Source organism: Nyctereutes procyonoides, unplaced genomic scaffold (assembly GCF_905146905.1).
Source record: "Nyctereutes procyonoides isolate TBG_1078 unplaced genomic scaffold, NYPRO_anot_genome, whole genome shotgun sequence".
Lineage (NCBI taxonomy): Eukaryota > Metazoa > Chordata > Mammalia > Carnivora > Canidae > Nyctereutes > Nyctereutes procyonoides.
The window spans coordinates 2,068,128-2,082,899 of NW_026575042.1; the positions used below are offsets into that span (position 1 = coordinate 2,068,128).

Below are 14,772 nucleotides of genomic sequence, written 5' to 3' on the forward strand. Positions count from 1 at the left end.
TCAGGGATAATGAGCATGAGGTCAATCCTTCACTTTATGTGGATTTCTTTTTTTTTTTTATGTGGATTTCTTGAGTATTGATGATGTACAATGGATTTTCCTAGGGGACCAGCTGTGAAAACCACATAAAAAATCCATCTTGTTTGGTTTTCATTCACATGAAGGGTGGCAGAGGATAAACAAAGGAATCTGCAAATGTTATTGCATTTTAGAAACAGAAAGAGAAGTCAGGAAGGCAAACTGAGAGTAGGGAAGGAGCTACATATTAAAATGGATTAATTTACTAAGAAGGTGACACTCCTCCAGAGACCTTAAGAAGGAATGGATATGACCCAGCCTAGCCCAGCAGAGGAAGATGCTGAAGGAAGAGGAGCAACATACGCGAAGCCTGAGGACAGGGACTTGCCTGGTCGTCCCAGCAGCAGTGGGACGTCCTGAGGCAGAGTGAGGTGAGTGAGAGGAGGGGAACAGGGGTAAAGGCAGATGAAGTGGGGCCCCTCTGTGTAGGGTCACGGAGGCCACTGAGTGAGACACCACCCAGTGGAGCATTCTAAGCAGAAGAGGGACATGATCCACAGTTTATATGAGTGACTCAGGCAGCTCTGTTGAAACCAGGCTTTGTGCATCAAGGCAAGAGGAGATGAAGGGGCCTTGTCACAAGAATGTGGCAATAATTCAGGCTAATCAAGAGGAGGTTTCAGACCAGACTGGTGCAATGGAGTGGTGATAAGAGTTACGACACTGGATATGTTTTGGTGATAGACCTGACAGGGTTTGGCCACAGTTTGGATGTGGGATGTGAAATCATTTGTCACCCCACACTGACTTCAAGGCTCCTGTCCTGTCAGGAAGGATGGACATGCTATTAGCAGAGAGGGTATAAACGAAGGTAGATAGACAGGGGGAGACTTCGCAGAAGAGTTGTTCAGCTTTAGGAATGTTGAGACTGCGCTATTAGACTGCCTTTGGGTACATGCTGAATAAGAATCAGGAGGTCTGCCATAGTGGTACAGGTGGAGATAGGAATTTCAGAGTGGAAATGGGGCCACGATAGACCAGAAGAATCGAAAAACATCACCATAGAGGTTGCCTAAGTGAAAGAGAGGGCAAAGAAGAGATCTGTGATCCCCTGAATCATGATACCTAAGGATCCTAAAATTACTTATTTGCACATTTAGGTTAAAGGTTTGCAGGATGCTGGGGTTGAGTGTGAAGATTTAGGTATTGCTTCTGAGTGCCCCTAACACAGTGCTTTATGCTGCAGAGAAGAGCAGGCAATGACCGCCTGGGAGAAGCAATGCCTGTGTTTTCTCAACCATGGTCCTCCTCCAGCACACCCATGAGGAACACAGCCTAACATGCCCTTATCTTGGAGCCCCTGATGCTCTAAAAACACCCCAGGGCTCCATCTCTTTCAATCAGCTCCTGTCTTTGAGATTCCCAGAGTGCTTGCAGATAGTCTCCTGGGTCTTTATTCATATTATCTACATAATTGTACATGGTGCTGAAGGAAGTGATTACCTCTTATGTAAATACAGATGGAGCTCAGCATAATACTTTATAGTAACATAAGTGCTAATATCACTTTTTTCCCCTCTTCCTAGTCCATCCACTTGACTTCAGGGCTCTTTTCTCAGTCCCTGCAAAAAGGAAAGAGACAGAAGCCTCCTGTTCTCATCCTTCCAGAACCTTCTTTTGTTTGACTTGCTAGCTCCCTTCACTCACTCCCCACACCTGCTCCTGCCTTCACTGTTCTTCTCACCACCCTGGTTCCCTTTCATGCAGATGCTGAACACAATGCTCCCACTGCCATCAGCCCACTCCCTCTCCACCCTCCCATCTCCATATGTGCTCACTGGGGTCACCAAGTCTCTCCTGCTCACACTCTCCAGGGCCACTCTGTACTCTGTGGAACATGCAAATTCTGGAACCTGAGAGGGAATGTTACCCCAGTGTGCTCCCTCCTCCTCTCTCACAAATGAGAAAGGAAATGGGTCCATGTACCCTAAACTACTCAGCATCCCAGCCAGGCCTGCAGCTGCATCCTCAAATCCAAAACATTGGGATTCTTGGGGCAAAGTATATGGAAATCCAAGTCCATTAGAATGTGGGAAGAGTCTAGAGATGCCTGGGTTGCTCAGCAGTTGAATGTTTGCCTTTGGCTCAGGTTGTGATCCCAGGGTTCTGGTATCGAGTCCCACATCAGGCTCCCTGAGAGGAACCTGCTTCTCTCTCTGCCTGTGTCTCTGCCTCTCTCTCTGTGTCTCTCATGAATAAATAAATAAAATCTTGAAAAAATATAGGAAGAGTTTAAATGGGTTCTCCTCAGTTGAATCATGTTTTTTAAAAATTTTATTTATTTATGAGAGAGAGAGAGAGGGAGAGAGAGAGAGAGAGAGAGGCAGAGACACAGGCAGAGGGAGAAGCAGCTTCCTCACAGGGAGCCTGATGTGGCTTGATCCCGAGAGTCCAAGATCACAACCTAAGCCAAAGGTAGACGCTCAACCGTTGAGCCACCCAACGGTTGAGCATTCTCCCTAGTTGAATCATGTTTGCAGCTATTTCCATCATGATGCCAAGTTTAAGAAAAAAGCATTTCTCTGTGAGAGATTTATAAATTCATAATTTATAATTGAAGGAAGGAAGATACATGGGCTTGTGTTTTGAGACAGTGTTGGGCTTCTTCAGCATGATCCATCACCCTTCAGGGGAGCAAAGAGCTGGAAGGAACCAAATAGCTTTGACCTCCTTCACTGCTAAACTTCAAGGCTAAGAGGAAAAGTGATCACCAGGTGCTTTGTACATAATCCATCAGTAGTTACAAGCATGTGCATTGCTTTATGGGAAAAGTGTAAAAGTCTCTAGGGGCATAGAAGTTATGCATCTTAATGTATGAATGGAGGATAAGATTCCTTGATGGAGCAACATTTAAGGTAGACCTTGTGTTTCATTGTTTTATCATCATTCTGTAAGGCCTGCTAAATGTGTTTACTTTCCAGGTAGCACATAGTGCTGGAGGCAGGAGTCCAGCCTATGTTGACCTTGCCCTTGGCCCTGTGTGGAAAGACAGCATGTCCTGTATCACAGACTTTGGAATAGTAATTCTACTAGTGGCAATGTTTTAAACTCATATATGCATGTGGAAATTTCAAAACCTTGCTGCAATTTATTTAGCATTCCTCTCTCATTGTGAAACATGCTTTAAATCAGCAACACTCTCTTCTTTATACTATCATGTTCACTTGTGCTTGGGTTGAAGGCTGGGCACATACCTTCCATGGCAAGTTCTCATGGCCACAGGATCAAAATGGGTGTGATTAGGTGTAGAATTAGGAGCCAGAGCACACATATAATCCGAGTGTTGCTTATCTAAAATATGTTTAGAAAAGCATTGGTTATGTTTTTACCCAGGCCACTGGTGAACATATTCTTTTTTCTTCATTACTTAGAATAATCCATTCTTTCACATGTAGAGAGACAAGGCAAAAATGTTCAGGGAATTCACACAAACCTGTCTGTTGAGGGTTTTAAATGCACACAAACTGGAAAAAAATTTATTTCTTTGCTCTGGAAGTGTCTGGGAGCTCAGTAATAGGAGAATGAGTGGAGATGGTGTTTCAAATCAAGAAGGAATCTTCTTGGGATGCCTGGGTGGCTCAGCAATTGAGTGCCTGCCTTCAGCCCAGGGCATGATCCTGGAGTCCCGGGATCAAGTCCCACATCAGGCTCCCTGCATGGAGCCTGCTTCTCCCTCTGCCTGTGTCTTTGCCTCTCTCTCTCTCTCTCTCTCTCTCTCTCTCTCTCTCTCTCTCTCTCTCTCTCTCTCTTTTATCCTATGCAGATAGAATCTGACAATGCACAATAGCGATGCTATATGCATTTTCCTTGTTTGGGGCCATGTTGAGTGAAAGTCTATAATCAACTGACATTTGAAACAAAAGGTAATAAAAATGACAGCACCAGTTGCAACATGTAGAGTAGCGAGCATTCTCATTCACAGAAACTTTTCTCCCCTGAAAAATAACTTTGTATTTGCTGAATGGACTTGAGAGAACTGCCATGCAATGTCAAGCCTTTTCCATAGGTGTCCTCTTTAATTTGGGGGAATCCAAAGATGAAAAGGAAAAATGACTATTTTAAAATGTTAGAATGTCCATATTTCAAATCTTCCGTATGTGATTTTCTTTAGGATGATTGATTAGTGAACAACTACAATGGGGTATTTGCCTACGATTGATTTCAGTCTCCCTGTACAGTACAAAATCTTACAGAAGATATGATCAGTATGGTAGCAGACCGTGAGCATCCTCGGGGAAGAACTGGTTTTCAATGAAGTGAGTCGAAATTTAGCTGAACCTCAAAGATACAGGAGGGGTCGGGACCCTGTCATTACAACGTAGCATACATTTTAGGGTTTACCCTTTTTTAGACTAATGCTTTCACACTGAATAGGCTTCCCTTGGCAAGAAAGCCAAGGTCCATTTTCTCATTTCTTTGCTCCTCCTCTACTCTGCCTCCCTTTGTCCACCAGGGAGGAAGGCCCAGCGGCAGTTCAGTGCATACTGACTCATCCCATGTGCACACTCCCACAGTGTCTACATCCAGCAAAGCTCCCTGACTAGTTGCTGAGCACCATCACTGGGGCCCTGGCAGTTCCATGTATCCTCCTAGCTCCCACTGAGGACCTGACAGAAGATCTTCTTTGGACAGCAGAGGTAGAAGCCCCAGCCCCCTTCAAGGTAAACTCATTTGTGTGAGACATTTTTTTTCTCCTTCAATAGAATTAAACTATGAAATTATGAGTCTGGACATCTCAGATGATATATAGAATTATCTCAGTGCAGAGAGTTTCAAGTAAGACTGTGTTAATACCTGATACCTGGTACAATAGGGTATTTGATGATGACAAGATCAGTTACAAACTGTACGGTAGTGAGCATTTTCCCCAATGTTTGTCCTTGAAAGTGAATTTTCCCTGATCAAAATGGACTTGCAACATCTTGCGTGAAATGCTTGAGCTTTTTTCATGTCCTCTATGTTTTGTTCTAGGGCCATTGACTCAACCATTGGTTCCCATTTGGCTTCCTAAAGAGAACCAAAGACCTGTGTAAACACTGTATATTGTGATACATTCCTCACATTTATTCTCTAATTGCAGGTGGATGCAGCAAGGAAGGACAATGTTCCTTTTTTTTTTATCATCACCCACTTTCTCAGGGATAATGTAAATAATGAAGAAGGTGAGAAATTGGGTATTGAGATGTAATGAGAGAAACTCTCCTGTAAGAAACTATGACACCTGCACACCAATGTTCACGGCAGCAATGTCCACAATAGCCTAAATGTGGAAGAAGCCACGACGTCCTTCAACAGATAAATGAATAAAGAAGATGTGAGATATATATATATATACACATACATACACACAATGAAATATCACTCAGCCACCATAAAGGTCGAATACCCACCATTTGTTTCAGCATGGCTGGAACTGGAGGGCATTATGCTGAGTGAAACAAGTCAGTCGGGGAAGGAGAATAATCATATGGTTTCACATATGGTTTCTTATATATGAGGAATATAAGAAATAGTGAAAGGGATTATAAGGGAAAGGAGGGGAACTGACTGGGGAAAAATTAGGGAGGGAGACAAACCATGAGAGACTCCTAACTGGGAAACAAACAAATGGTTGTAGAAGGGCAGGTAGGTGGGGAGATGGGGTAACTGGGTGATGGGCACTAAGGAGGGCATGTGGTGGGATGAACATTGGGTTTTATATGTTGGCAAATTGAATTTAAATATTTTTTAAAATGTGCCCATGTATGTGTGTTTATTTTGGGGTTCTTTATGCTGATCCATTGTTCTCCCTGCCAGTTTTTATGGCAGTATCATATTTGTTAGAGTATTGTAGCTTCAATTGCATTTGAAGTCAGGAAGAGTGGAGCTTCCACTTTTTTCTCATGCTTGAGTTTGTTTTGGCTGTGTGAGGTCCATAAGTATTTTAGCATTATCTGTTCTGTTTCTATAAAATGACATTGGGATTTTGGTAGGTGTTGGATTGACTTGTACATTTCTGCTTCTAAGACCTGGTGTCCCAGGACCTCACAGAGTACCTGATATATGTGCATGGGCCCAGGAAATACCTGCAAATGAATGATCCCATCAGGCCAGCATACTAGTCAGCAAGGAACGAGGGACGGATAATTATGTCTTCTTTATCTTTGGATTCTACAGCTCTACTATCGAGGGTGCTAGCCACTAGCCTATATCTCTCTGTGTATAACTAATTTCATTCAATCACTAATTAGCTGTATTAATTATAATGAAAGAAAACACCAAATTGTTCAGTCACACTAGACACATTTCACATGTATCCATAAGAGTTAGAATTGGGCTGCTAAGTTTGGTTGTGAAAGCTATAATAGGCTTGTAAACTGAGAATGTGAACAGTGATTCCCATGGCAGCTCTTATCACAATTCAGCTATGCAACTGTGATCAATGTCTTATTGAAGGATTCCAATTCCACCAAGCCCAACAAATTTCTGAAAACACACAGAAAAAATCAGGGAGTTGCTGTATGTCCCACCACAACCTCAACTAGAGTAGGAGGAATGGGCTTCTCGCTCCAATAACGGGATTGCTCATGTTTATGTGTCTATAGATTTTATTGTGGAGAGCCTCCAGGATCCCAGGAGTGAGGGAGACGACTTTCCAGGTAGGGAGCAGCACTCAGGTGGGAAACAATGGGAGAGGGTTCCAGGTAGCAGTTTGGTTGTATCTGATGATCTGGAGACTATGAAGATGCACATGAAGTCAGAACAGGGAAATATGTGTAGAAGTCGGATTTGCTCATTTCATATTCGAATGACATATCAAAAGGAATTGCGCCTGTAGGCTTTGAGTGTGCTGCCTTTGAAAAAGTGTATCCTTGCTTTGCTCTCTAAACTCTATCGTTCCCATGAAACCTGCGCGCACACACACACACACACACACCTTTACAATTGCCAAATGTCAAGTCTTGGTTTTCTTTGCTTGACGGTTCTTGGAAATTGTGTATGAGAGATTGGGGGACATTTCTCTTAATGATTTATCATGAATGGATTCTGGGAGGGACACAACAACTCTCACAGGCACCTGACCCAGAGACTAAGTTCTAATGTGGTACATGAGAGTTAACTCCCTCCCATTCAACTTCTAGGACATGTGACATCATGGTTCTGTCCTGCTTGCTCCTCCTTAAAGACCACTCCCACACCTAGATATGTAAAGAATATTCCCTCTGGCATTCTGCATATGCTCCAGTGTCCTTTCCCAGACTCCACACCTGACCCATGAGATGGGCAAATATGCTTCCATTAGAGGGAAGACTGTGTAGCTGCACTGCAGATGCTCCATGGCTGGCAGGAATTCTAGAGGACTATGTGAGGGACTGGTGGTCCTGTTGCAGACACTTGTACTCACAGCCTCACTGAGCTGTCACCTGGCATTAACCAGACTCAGGGCAGAGACTCTGGCCAGTGGGTCTAAGGGTCACTGCTTCTCTTAGAACCAAGTGCTTCAGCCATATGGTGTTGGTCTTGCCCTCATCACATCCTTGTCACGACCACCCTGTGATCCTTAGGCAAGCCCAGTCCTTTCATTCCCATGGTCAGGGCAAACCCTGGCAGGTACTGTATGTGGTCACATGGCCGTACATTTCCCAGGGTCTCACTGAGACACTAAGAGAAATTGGACCAATTCCATCCTCTAGTTTTCCCTCACCCTCTGTAACGGTTCTAGGAATTTGAAGGGGTTGCTTAAGGTGAAAATGTCTCCTGAGTATGGTCATCTCAGGCTCAGAACAGACACTGGCTATGTGGAGGTGGTTGGCACTTTCTCCCTCAAGGTCCTCAGCAATCCCTGACCCAGGACAGCTGCTCCCTACACAAGAGGAACCCGTGGATTTAGTGGGTGGGTGCCAGCACACATACTGTCTTTCCTCTGATGCTTCCATATTCCACAACAATGTGATTGGTGGAGGTTGACAGTAGAAAGGAAATGAAGCATATTTAGAAGAGGAAGTGGAACCAGGAAAGGAGCCAGGAGGCAGGAAGGTAATATCAGTCACAGACTGTCATGGAGACAGTGATCTCCTGCAGGAGGGACAGAAGGACACAGGCATCCATTCCTGTCATTGAGAGAATGTGACTCTGGAAAAGCAGGTCAGAAAGCAAAGACCCACTCTCTCCCCTGTAGACATGAGGAAGTGGAGCCTGGGGGAGGACTCAGAGCTGAGGACGAATCATTCAGAATTCAGGGTACCTCATCCCTGGAGCAGCAGGGGCTGGGTTCTCACCTCCACTAACTGCAGTTTCCCTTCCCATGGCCACCCCCACATCATCACTGCCATATCCCCTCGAGTACTTTGCAGATTCTGAGGATTCAGAAGAACCCAGCATCATGGTGCCTGTAATGTATTTTCCTCCTTCATCTCTTTCCACTTTCTCTCTGCAATCCATATAGCTCCGCTTTGTAGCCCTCACCCATTGTCCCTTCCTAGGATTCTCCCCCTGAAGAAAGTGGTATCATCCAGGCACTAGAGGCCTTGCCTCTTCAGGATCTAGGAAATCTCTCTGCAGCTCCCCTCACCCCCTTTAGCACTGCCCTGGCCCCTGACCCTGGGTCTGGACCACTGATTCATGGTGAGCAGTCCTGAATGGCCCAGCAGGGAGCCAGCCTGGGAGTCTGAAGGGCTGAGCTGGAGGGGCCCCAGAGAAGTCTGTGTCCTGGGCACCCCCAACATGGGTCTATTCCTACCATGAGTGGCTCTGGTCATGCTTGATTCCTCCCTTTCTTTCAGCGGCCAAAAACTTCTCTATTACAGGAGCCTAGAGAAAGAGCAGAAGATGCTGTTTCATAGGAGGAACACAAAGACATGTAAATGTGTGGTGCCTCGCATGAAGAGGGTAAGGCAAACAAGGGCATATGTTGCTCATCACTTCACCTTGTTGGGTCTACTGGGTAAGCAGCCAAAATGCCGGGATAGCTGCTATTGCCCGTGACTACAGAGACAAGATGATGGTCAAAATCTATGCAGGCCACTGGAGGGTGCCTGGAGTACCTCTCCCAGGGACCCAGGACCTAATCCATGTACACACCTGAGAATGAAGGGCTACGTCCTCCAGCAGCTGCTTAACTTGGAGGCAGGGGCTCTGGGTGCCTTAGAGCCACCATGGGCAGGCCTGGAGGAGGCGTATGCACTGTTTTATTTCTGAAGAACGCCCTTAGAGTTGTTCTTCATCTCATCTGCAGGACACAGCCCTGCCCTCCCATACAGCTAAAGTCAGCAAGAGAGCTTCCTCTGCTACTATCTAGGTGTGATGAGACATTCGGGGTTAGTTCTGACCACATCTGATTCAGGCATCTGGCAAATGAGTGAAGACACCGGCCCCCCAGTGCTCATGCAAGTGGGAGAGCTTACTTCCCCCTGCTTCGCATCCCTCTGGGCACACAGTAGGCCCGGATTCGAGGAGGGGACACTATAGGATCCCAATTTGATTGGCAGCTGCCCATGTGTTTGGGTCCCCTGAGCCTCCATGAACCCTTGCAGGAGACGGGGGCTAACTTCACGGCACCACTTTTCCAATGTGAGTTTTGGGGCTCTATCGATTCTGCCTCAATTGGCAAGCAAGGCAATCGGAAAGGCAGTGATATCTGCTCCCAATGCAAGTATGTCCAGCAGCTCAGCTTGTACACTGTGCATTCTCACTCCCTGTGTAGTACAGGAGCACGTAGTACCCGCTATGCCACCCACAGCACCCAAATGTGCCCAAGGTCAGTCCACAGAGAAGTCATGTTGAGGGCTCTGAGAAAGACTGGGAAAGTGATTGCCAAGCAGCAGAAGGACCCCACAGCCTGAGACAGACGGGGCTGTTAGGGAAGGGGCCCTCTTGGCATGGCAGACACAGCCTTCATTCAGTTTCTGGGGTTCTCAAAAGGCTTGGGGCCTGCAGAGTTACCTCCACCCAGGAAAAGCTAGAATTATGTCCAACGAAAAAACCTCGACCTCTTTTGGGAGCTGTCTCAAACACAATTGCCCTACGGTCTCAAACAGCTCCATCTCATTATTCTCACAGCTACAGAGAAAGACTCTCTGGCCATAGCCCAGGCCTTGGTGCTCCAAAATGTCCTCACTGAAAGTAGGCCAGAGAGGCCTTTGGTGTCCAACTGCAGCTTTGATGGTTTCCCAGAGAAAGAGCCAGCATAGGGGGACGCCTGGCTGGCTCAGTGGTTGAGCGCCTGCCTTTGGCTCCCGCATGATCCTGGAGTCCCGGGATCAAGTCCCACATCGGGCTCCCTGCAGGGAGCCTGCCTCTCTGTGTCTCTCATGAATAAATGAATATAATCTTTAAAAAAAAAAAGTGCCAGCATAAAAGGATGCACACATAACCATGGGGCAGAAACATACCTAAAGGAACAGCTCAGGTGCACTTGACAGTTGTAGGCCTCAGTAAGATTTTTGTGCTTCCAACCAGCAGACAAGACTAAGGAGCCCTGGGGACAAGACAAAGGGACCCTCTGAGGCTACCACCACACCCTGAGCTGGATTGAGAATCTCTGTTGAAGGGACATCTGGGTGGCTCAGCAGTTTAGCGCCTGCCTTCAGCCCAGGTGTGATCCCGGGGTCCTGGGATGGAGTCCCACATTGGGCTCCTTGCGTGAAGCCTGCTTCTCCCTCTGCCTGTGTTGCTGCCTCTCTGGGTCTCTCATGAATAAGTAAAATCTTAAAAAAAAAGAATCACTGTTGAAGACCTAGCCTTTGAGGAAAAAGCAGCACTCCAGGGCACGCCCAGTGCATTTCTGAGTGACATGAAGACCATCTCTAACCACAGTATTATACAGCCTTCCCATTCTTTCCCTTGCCTACTGCCAGGTCTGCTCCTCCCCCAGGTGTCCCTCCAGCCCCCAGTAGGAATGCATAGTGGGAGAGATGCAGGACTACCAGGGCCCATTGGCCACCCTGGATTCCAATTGAGGGGGCAGCATCTGTACATCCTCTGTCTCAGAGGACAAATAGCTCACCTGGCCTCCTCTCCTGTCAGAGCCCCTTTCCATCACCTCTTCACACTGTCCCCAGCCCTGTCTACCAGCTCACTCCCAAGTGTCAGGTAGGCAGAGCTACCTGCAGGGTCCCCAAACCATTGCCCCTGACCCCTCCATCTCACCAGGCAGGGAGTCTGCACAAGACGCCCAACTCCTGGCTGGCCAGCTCCAGAAGCAGCTGCAGTCCCTGCCTCCGTTCATATAGGATTAAGGCCCATCCTGGATTACCCGCTAATCGGGCAGGGAAGAGACACTCTGCAACACAAGGCCTGTTACAGCTGAGGCAGATGCCAGTTGTGCCTTCCCTACTGCTCCCAGCACTTCTGAGATGGAGCCCCCACCTGAAGTGTGCAGATTCTCCTGTCTTCCTCTGGTAGAGTTCCCGTCACTGGGATCCTAGTGCCCCTCCCCACACCGGCCTGCCCATCATTGCTGCTGGCACTTCTAGCACCTCCACACCAGCACACCTGTATTGTATTCTTACATTAATGTTTTTGTTTTTTGTTTTTTTTTTTTGGTATTTCTCGGCTATACTCTTTTTCTGTGAGTTTTTTCAAGTGGTCATAAATTTCTAAAAGTTTTTCAGTAAAACTTAATGAAAGAAAAAAGAAAACCACATAAAAGTGGACCCATTCAAACCAGTGCTATTCAAGGGTCAACTGTATTTTGAAGGCATGGGCAACATGATTTGCTAATAAATTGGTTGTTGGTTAAAGATGACTCTATATTCACTGATCTGAGCAACCAAAGTTTGCCTTTTAGAAAGAGAGTAGACTGAAAGAGGAATGGTTCTGAGAAGGATCAAGTTTTGTTTTGAATGTATTAAGTGAAAGATGCCAACTAGACAAGAGGAAATGTCAGAGACAGATGAAATAAGAGCATACCAGGAGCTTTCTATCTCTTAGCTCACATAGGTAGCACCACAACACTGCCACATTTTTTTTTTTTAACACTGTACATTTTAAGGAGGAGACTGAGAAACAGAGATTCAGAGAAATAACAAGACTTACACAAGTTTGTACCCACTGGTGCTGGATGTAGAATTGAAGTCCATGACGCTTTGGCCACTACATCAGGAAACTCTTAAGAAAAATATTTGTGTACATTAAGACAGTTATGATCAACTTATTCTTGATTTTACTGTATTATTTTGGGGAGAGGTCATTAATTCTGATTCAAGCTGTTAACTCCACATTTGCTCCCAGGAAATAATGATTATTCATTAGTATTCTAGCACAGTTGTTCTCAAATTTTAGAAAACATAAGATGCACTTGGACCCATTTTAAAAATAAAATTCCAGTGTCCCTTACCCAACTTGTTGCCTTTATCTACAAGCATATTTTTTTTTCTGACAAAAATCTATTCATCCAATCCAAAATGAAACAATCAGGATTATTTTGAGGGTCACAATTACCTAAATATTCAACAATTTCCATCTTTATCATATCTGAAAACCAAAGAAATTCCAACTCATATTTGGGTAAATGAAGTCAATATCCAATTATTCAGGTCTTACCTTGTTGGTCAAAATGGCGGTAATGCAATGCTTTCCTCTGGGAATTCACAATGTATTTTGAGGACATGTCTCTCAGGTTATTAGAAAGGATCAAAAGATACTTCAGGTGATATATGTACCCCTATGTTTATTGTAGCATTATTTACAATAACCAAGATATAGAAGCAACCTGTGTTCATTGATAGATGAATGGATAAAGATATGCTATATATATCTTCTTGTTTGGGACAGGGCTGGTAAAGTACACCTTTACCTCTCCCCCATTCTTTATAATGTGTGGTTTCATATAAAGCATTTGGATGCCTTAAAAGCAGGTCTATACCTCATCCTACTTGGTGCTGTGCATACATTAGTGGGAAGATTGCTGTGGTTCCATAAGGAATACCTACATTTTCCTATCCTAAGTCAAATACTTGCACCATTAGTTACTTGGAGCCAGTTTGACATGGCATTTCCCCTTTGCACAGCTAGGACAAGTGCTTCCACAAGGCCCTACCAGGCTAGAACATGTCCTGATATTAGGGTCAGGTTATTTTTTTTCCCCATGAAGCAAAAGCTACTTGTGGTTACTCACAATTTGTCCCTAACATCTAGAGGTTTTCCTGAATGTATCCTTTGTGGTACTCCAGGAGGTCAATGCCTTGACAGAAATGTCTCCCAACATAGAATAATACTCAGTAACTTTTTAGTACCCATAATCTCTTGACCTTTCTTACTAGATTTAAAAGCTGAATAATTAGGATTGGGGATATAGAGTATAGCTGTGGAATATTTTTTTTCTGTCCATAAGAGCTAAGAGAGTAAACGTCCAGCTCCTACTACCTTTACCATCATATTTGACCACTTGAACTATCTCCAGGGTATAAATTCAGTCTGATGTTTAAAAAATAAAGTTGAGTCCTTCATGCCAATGTTTAACAATCCAATAAAAATGATTTCTGGATATATATTACCAAAATTTACACAGAAGGAGAAACCTAAAGAGTATAACCATTGAATAAATCAGTGTTGCTAAAGCTACATCTTACCCAATTCCCTCCCACGCGAAAAAGGATCTGGCCACTATTTTTAGCCTTTAATGAGTAATTCCCAAGTTATACAAACTCTTTCAGAAAATAAAAGAGAAATACACTCTCTAAATACATTTTGGAAAGCCAGCAAAACCTTAGTAAATTCAATCTAGTTCTCCACTTAAAAAAAAAAAAAATCACCACACACAAATGGATTTTATTCCAGGACTTCTAGGAAATTTCAATTACTTGGAAATTTCTCAAAAAATTATGAATTAAAAAAATAAAGGACGTGACCCATAAAATTATATCAAGATTTTTTTAAAAACTTAATAGAACTTATCAACTGTAAGTATAATGATAATTGCTATAGTGGGTACTATGGGCCAAGTACTGTTCTAAATACCTAACACTTAGGTACTAATTTTATCCTAACAGGCATAGCTTTACTTTACAGATGGAAGAACTGACACGCAAAGAAGCTAAATAACTTGCCCAGGGCCATACAACTAGAAAAGTGGTTGGAGCCAAGATTTGAATTAGGGTACTAGGCACAAAGTCAGTGTTCTTAACTACTGTATTATCTTGCTTTTTCTAAAAACAGGAATAGAGGGGTGTCTGGTGGGCTCACTCAGTAAAGCATGTCATTCTCATTCCTGAGGTCATGAGTTCAAGCCCCATATATGCATGGAGCCTACTTAAAAAATAATAAATAAATAAACAAACAAATAAATAAAAACAGGAATAGAAGGAAACTTCCTAAACACAATAGAGTATTTATCAAAAACCAACAATGAAGTACCAGTTGTGAGATGTCTAAGAATACATGTAGAAGATATCAACGAGGATCCTCTCTGTGATATCCTATGATGAGACACCACTTCTGTCTTTAGAAGCTTCTAGTCTAGTCTGACTAGGGTAGGGAAGGGGATATCAAACCCATTTTAAGGATGGTCCAACTGGAGACCAGAGTTTTAAAAATTTATTTATTAAACAACTACTATATGAAAATTATTATCTATGTACTAAGAGAACAGATACCATAACTAACCTGAAAAAGCCTACGACAGGTTGATATGAAAATACACACATACACATTAAGTTCAGAATAACTGACAAGGTAATTTGATAATAGTTGCACACTGTAGCAACAACTAATTGG

The 14,772-nt window shown here is 44.1% G+C and overlaps 1 long non-coding RNA gene across 11 annotated transcripts in view; it reads left to right on the top strand.

Moving 5' to 3' along the window:
* LOC129507223 (uncharacterized) overlaps nucleotides 1-14,480 on the top strand; it is a 44,145-nt gene extending 29,665 nt beyond the window's left edge. For 5 of the 11 annotated variants that reach the window (XR_008663944.1, XR_008663950.1, XR_008663945.1 and 2 more), the window contains exon 3: nucleotides 307-14,480. This is a non-coding gene — a long non-coding RNA (uncharacterized LOC129507223). The remainder of the gene's footprint in view (nucleotides 1-306) is intronic. The other 6 variants (XR_008663949.1, XR_008663942.1, XR_008663948.1 and 3 more) reach the window with 6 other exon arrangements.
* Nucleotides 14,481-14,772: the final 292 nt, after the last annotated feature.